At 44.9% G+C, this 6,918-nt stretch overlaps 1 protein-coding gene across 1 annotated transcript in view; it reads right to left on the reverse strand.

The window, feature by feature from the left end:
* LOC115377618 (C-terminal-binding protein 2) overlaps positions 1-6,647 on the reverse strand; it is a 95,721-nt gene extending 89,074 nt beyond the window's left edge. Inside the window, exon 1 of the mRNA XM_030077487.1 lies at positions 6,268-6,647. The gene's annotated coding sequence lies outside the window, so the exon portion shown is untranslated. The remainder of the gene's footprint in view (positions 1-6,267) is intronic.
* Positions 6,648-6,918: the final 271 nt, after the last annotated feature.

Genomic DNA, 6,918 nt, shown 5'->3' on the forward strand with positions numbered 1-6,918 from the left:
AATCTGGGAACAAGGAGCAGAGTTGAACCCCTGAAAGGAAAGGTGAGGCCGAAGTCAATGAGACACAGCTTTTGCTGGAAAGTGGGAGGAAGAGGAACGGCATTTTGATGCACAGCGAGTGCATCACAGCCAACATAGATTGTTGCTGTGCCATGTGTGTACACATATGAAAGGTGGGAGGGTCATCCGGCAAACACAATACCCAGGGAGAGGTTTAGAATAAAGAGGCATGTCGCAACTGACACCTGGAAGAGCATTTGCATGTTATTAATTCTCTCCCTGCTCCTTTCACTGGGGAACAAGATGAGGTTTCTCTAGCAAGCTAGGCAGGCAGTGTGACACAGAGAGGGCATGCAAACAGGAAAACCTAGAGGAGGTGAATCTGATCCTACCCTTATTTATCACTCGGTAACAACTGCAACATATGCAGCAAGAGGGAAAAAAAAAAAAAAAAAAAAAAAAAACAATCTCCACGCATGCATGCTCTTGCTTACATTCACTCGCCCACCACCCCAGCCGTAACAGTCCACTACCTGCGTGACCTCAATCACTTGATTTTTATCACTTCCACGCATTGTAATGATGACAAATTGCGAGGTTTTCTTCCTGGTTATTCACATTTATGAATTTTTAATGCCGCTATATGGAACGGCTGCAGTTCTAGCAAAATATTAGTATTGCTTAGAATTTCCCAGAAAACGAGAAAACCCAACAGCTTCATTAACTGAGCCGATATGCAGATATGCGTGGATAAGCTGCAGATAGTGAGTGATAAAGTGGCGTGTACAGCAGTGGCTTTTTAAGCAGACTGTGCGATGAGGAATCTTGTTGCTGGCACCGTGGTGGTCCTTCCCCCTATCTCCTTCATAGCCTGCCCTCGAATTAATGATGCACAGTGATGTTCCTGGAACCACCCCCACCCTGTGTTTCCGCGTGTGTGTTTGCATGTATGAGAGAAAGCTAATTTTCTCCACTACACACCAGCAGGATAACCACTGAATTTGTATTCAGTAATGAGACAGGGTCTGGGAATGATGGGGAATTTGTAAGCATGCACCATCTCCCATAATTCCATTTAGTAGTTCTGTAAACACTTATAAACGCGGGCGGTAGTTACGGCAGCCCCCCTGCCCTCAGCACTCATCAGGCACACACATCTCTAAAGAAACCAAGGGCAGAGGAGGAGGAGATACTGCAAATCACATTACGGGACATGAAATTAATCCATCCTTCCCAAACATTTGGCCTTCACACGTTTAACCTTGAAACTGCTTTTTTTATTTCCCCCGCATGAGGACTTCATAAACCCCCCCAACCATCACATCCAAAAGAGCCGGTCTGACATTACAACAATGGCTCTGCCGAGGTAATTATTCAATAGGATCCTTCACCGTGCCGATGATACGTTGTAATTTCATTTCACTTACGTCTGTTTCATAATGTAATACACAATTGAGCAGGGGCTCTTTACGTCCCAAAAGACCACTTCCTCCTTAAGATAATAAAAGGCTTTTGTGCTTGCCTTTGAGAAATCCTTGGTGGATTATGTGAGTGTGGATTCGGGAGCACATCAATTAATATGCATTAAATGAAAGAGTATTAAGTTGTAAGAAAATAATTAATAACTCTAATTGCTGCACCGCTGCTTTGCTTGACACCCGGCCAACATCATACCTTAACGCTAACAGGACTCTCTCTGACATCCCCTTCAGGGGCCACGCTACAAACACGGTTTGACCTCTTACACGGCTGAAAGACAATGCAGTTCCACTTTATTACATGGTCACCTCACTCTCCCTTGATACAAACGCAGTGCTGTACAAGCTAAAAGAGAGGAGTGACTGTTACATCCAATAATAGCAGGCCAATTCCTGTCTGCCAGCCAACGCTGAAACTACATGGAGGTACAACTGTGCTTGTTTCAGTGGGAATAAAATACATCTGTTTGTGTTAGAGAATACTGTAGATCTCTTATACAAGCTCTATCGCTGGATCTTGTCCCTTTGTGCGGTGGAGAGAATAGTGCTGGCGCAGGGTCCCGCTTTTCCAACCGACTGCAAACTCCTCAGCCTGTTCCCATGAAAAAGACATCCACGGCTCCAATTATCCTTCACCCCTGTGTAGCTCCAAAGAACAGAATCGCTGCCACTGTCAATGAAATTATATCAATGGGGGAGTGAGCGATGTCAGGGAAAAAGAGAGAGGTACCCACAACCCACCCACAAACACACACACACACACACACACCTCCTCTCTTGCTGAAAAATGAAGATGTGGAGTGCCTCGGGAGAACAGAGAGGCAAAGAAATGGGAATGACACGCAAAATGTTTCTTTGAGATATCTTTCCAATATACCCTTTCTAAAGGTTAGAGGAGCTCAGAAACCATGAGAGAGCAGCTCCGGCTGAGTGATGGCGCCTTTGGTTAGACTCCACCGCTGTATTTTGTTTGAAACTTATTCATTCGCTTTGACCATGAGCGATCCACGGCAAGGAGACTTAACTGTCTTGATCAGTTTACGCTTCTACCTCCCTGTTTTTCAAAATTATCCCGGCTTTCAGCTAAATCAATCTTGCCTTTGGTCGGAGATAATGAGCACGTTCGCCCGGGCTCCAAATGAGCACCGTTGCTCCCAGGCTCCGCAGCTCAACACAGTCACATGCAGACACTTTTGAGGAAGGCAGAAAAGAGAAGATAAGTCTTAGCCTACAGAGACCAATTAAAAGCACATATTCAAATTGACCTAAAAGAAACACAGTCAGGCATTCATTTATGGCGCTGCCCTGTCCCAATAGCTCCGCTCACTATCAAATTCATCCCAACTGTTTCCAACTCTGGCAAACAAACAATCTCTACGGAGGGAGGAAGACTTTGAAAAAAAAAAAAAAAAACATATCTCATCTTTGTGGGATCAAAGACTATATTGAGAGGTAGTGAGCACACGAGACATACTAATTTCCACACTACATGCTCTCATTCTCATTCAAAGGAAGTGGAGCCGGGATTTATCAGCTCAGTAGTACAGTATGCATACATCAGATGATCCATATTAAACACTGTGCTGTATATTAGATCCTTAACATTAAATTCTCTGGCCCACAGAGGATGAAGTAAAACTCTGAATTAGCTTCCACTGTTGCCTTCATAATGTTGTAAATATTCTAATCACAGTGCATTAATATGTGACATGATTTGTTTATGTATAGCAATGTGGTAATAATATGACTACGGGTGGCTGTGCTGTACTTTGTACTTGCTTGGAAAAAAAACGATCAGGCAGGGAAACTTAATATGAACAGCGATAAAAATTAAAAGAACGTCAGGCTCTTCTTCAACCAGAGCACCAAGCCGGGATTTTAGCCCTAACTCAGGTCATATTTGGGACCGTAGGCCAACCGATACACGTGGTGACTCTGAAACATGCTCTGTCTCGCTTCCACAGCGCTTCCAGGGAGGCTGCTCCCATAAATCCCTTCTAATGGTCGCTGGTGAGAGAACTTTTTAACACGAGGCTTAGCAGCCACTGTTATTCACCCATAGAGTGAGAGTCTCCGGATGATGGATGGTAATAAATATTGCACGGGGCTAACAGAGGTCCCCTCTGAGACGTTCAATTGCCTTGAGTGATAGGGTGCTGCTCGGCAACACAGGAGAGGGTGGCAGAGGGCAGGCTCTTCCAGGGGCCGACTAACTCTGTCTGCTCAGTTTCCTCCTGCAAACAGGACGGTCGCCCTTCTGTACTGTTACACCGGCTGATAATGTGAAACACCGCAGGTAAGAGAAACAAAAGGTTGATGCATGTGTTGCTACCTCAATATAAGTGCAGCCAGTCGGTTGTTTTTGAGTGAGGGATTGATCACCTGAAGAAAAAGCCTCGGTGCACCAGTCATGATTATGGCTGTACCTGGCAAGAGGAAGGAGGAATAGCGCTCGGTGTTACGACCACGTTCCTGCAGCGCTTGCGACTGGACCAGTTTAATGGAGCTTTCTGACAAGGGAGCTTTGTTGTGCAGAGCTGCCCACCATCTTAACTGCTTCCTTGACAATGGCCAACAACAGAGCAGATGTCCAAGCTGCGCACATCTGTAGTGGCCTTATATTCCTTCAGGCATGCAGCCTCTCTGTCTCTCTCTCTCTCTCTCTCTTTCTCTCTCCCTCTCACTCCACAACGCCCCCCCCACACACACCCCACCCGTACCTCCACCCCTCCCCAACACACAGACACACAAAGAGCTGCTTTTCCAAGGTCATTCTCTATTCAGCTTTCTGACATCAACAAAACCCAGCAAATTATCATGTTGATCACTTTGCCATACTGTAACAAACTAATATAGTGTGCTCATCTCCACATCAAGGATTCATATTGTCAAGATGACACAGGCCACTTAACACTTTTAGGTGCTGAGTGTCACCTTCCCTGACCAGACTAACAATTAATATCGAATCAGTTTGTTAATTAGACCCTCCCAAATTCAAATGACAATGAAGTGACTGAAGTGAGGATAACTGGAGTTCTTCATTAAGCTAACACTTCACATGTTGTACTGTCAGTGTTTTACCATTGGTGGGATCACCGGATTAATTAGCCTACTAGATGTGTAAGAATAATTTAGCGTGTGTAATTAACAAGTTATCAGAAGGCTATTTGCAGTTTACTCATGGACTGCAACCATCTAACACTGAACGCAAACCGTAAGATACACTGTCTTGACCGAAGTTTTAGTCAACACACACAGATTGCACCAGATCCTCATTAAGAATATGAACTCAGGAGCCATGAATGTGACAGTGCACCGCTGCAAAGTGCCACTGCTCAATATCCATTTCTTGACTACTGGTAAGCAATAGGAACTACAAGAAGATGCGAGGGCAGTATATCGTTTTACATTTTCCAATCAGATTTCCAGACAGTATAGTTGATTACTCCAGTCAACTCTACTCAAAGTGGGGTCTTGGGACCTGTGGGGGTCCATGATGAGGGCCTCCAGAAACATCAGGACTACTGTTTCACCCTCTAGACCTAAACACACAAAAAAGAGAAAGTAGAAGGACGACCGTATGGCTCATAGGTTCCACTCTCCCCACCTGCAACACACACACACACACACACACACACACACACACACACAGATATGGCAAGTGTGCACTAAATCAAAGCTCAAGCACAAAAATCCTCTCAGATGGGCGTCCTTGGAGTAGGACTGCATCAGATACTGGCCTGTGATCTACTGTTTTTCTAATTTGTTGGGTCCTTGTCAAGAAAAAAAAAAAAAAAAAAAAAGTTGAGCCAGGCAGCTCCTGTTCCACTCCAAGGATGCATGACAGCAGCTTCTCTTAAAAGTTCAACAAAACACAGCATTCCCCGGCAGGCACTGCACAATCTTAAAAAAAGAAAAAAAAAAAAAATAGTGGTGATGATGATCATAATAAAATAAATAAATAAATAAATAAATGTGAAAGGTTAGTGAGTTGGTGGTGGTGCTGCTGCTTGCTTGGGCAGCAGATGTGCACCATTGTAATCACTTATGTAAAAAAAAAAAAAAAAAAAAAAAAAAGACGCTCAGCCAAAGCAGCGGTGAAGATTACACAGGATGGCGTCTTTCTCTCGCAACACTGTTTCGCCTACATCAACTCAGTAACTCGGGTAACCTGTGGGGTATTTAAAGAGGGGGGGGGGATTATTTACTTGCAAATATCCTCCTCAGTGGAAGCCACAACACACACACACACACACACATACACACACACACACACACACACACACACAACTCCACAGTCACAATACATCACATAATAATGCACTTCCTATTTCTTTGGACCGACATACTCTCGTACGTGTCTCCTTGTGCGCGAAAACAGTGTTGTCTCCGCGTCTTTTTTTTGCCGAATACCCTTGCCGAGAATTTAACGCAAAAAAAAGGTGAGGGCGACTAATCCCGAAGAATACCGGGGAATTACGCCGGCGGTTCGGCTTCTCAAATTGACAGTTACACAAGATTGAACGCGGTCAGATCCAGCGTCTATCAGTGTGCAGCCCGCCCGAGCATTCCCTGTCTTCATGGCGCAGTAAGGTGGACACACATGGCCAGAGCTTTATGCGGACATGAAACCCAGCGGCGGACACACTGCAGCCAGTCAGAACTCTCATATACTGGAAGACAAAACTGAATAACACGGGAAGGGAAGGGGAAAGGAAGGGGTGTCGGTGGTAGTGATAGTGGTAGTGGTGGTGGTGGTTTCGGGGGCATTTCCGTAATGCAATCTTACCTGGATGAATGATGTCTTATCGCAAGTTGGAGAAGCCGACTTTTTAGGCACACGTCGGCAGCATCATCCGCGTCGGAGAGAAATGTTTCATGTGTGGATTTGGAGTAATTCTGATTCCACTAGTATTTTTTCACCTCTCTTTTTTTTAAATCCTCCGAGCGCTGCAAAGAACGGGGTGTGTTTTTTTTTCTTTTTTTTGCAGATGGGAAGAGGCGAGCGGATAGAAATAGAGTGATACGGACAATACAATGTGTTGATACGCGTTCCTCCTGTTTATTATAATACGGCCGAGCGTAGACGCCGAGTAGGTGTCTAACTGTTTTCACCTCTCTCTCTCTCTCTCTCTCTCTCTCTCTCTCTCTCTCTCTCTCTCTCTCTCTCTCTCTCTCTCTCTCTCTCTGTGGCTGTAGTCACACTGTGTCTAACTCTCCTTTTTTTTTTTTTTTTTATCAAGGCGGGGTCTTGGGTCGTTTAAACCAATGACATAAACCTAGAAGAAGCCACCCCCCCTCTCTCGCGCTCCTCCACCCTCCTACCCCGACCACCACACACACACACACACACACACACATACATATACACACCCCTTGTACTTAGATGTTGAACAATAATAATGTGGTCAGCAATAATCTTGGTTCTGTGATTGTTTTT

The sequence above is a fragment of the Myripristis murdjan genome, chromosome 19 (genome assembly GCF_902150065.1).
Source record: "Myripristis murdjan chromosome 19, fMyrMur1.1, whole genome shotgun sequence".
NCBI classification, from domain to species: domain Eukaryota; kingdom Metazoa; phylum Chordata; class Actinopteri; order Holocentriformes; family Holocentridae; genus Myripristis; species Myripristis murdjan.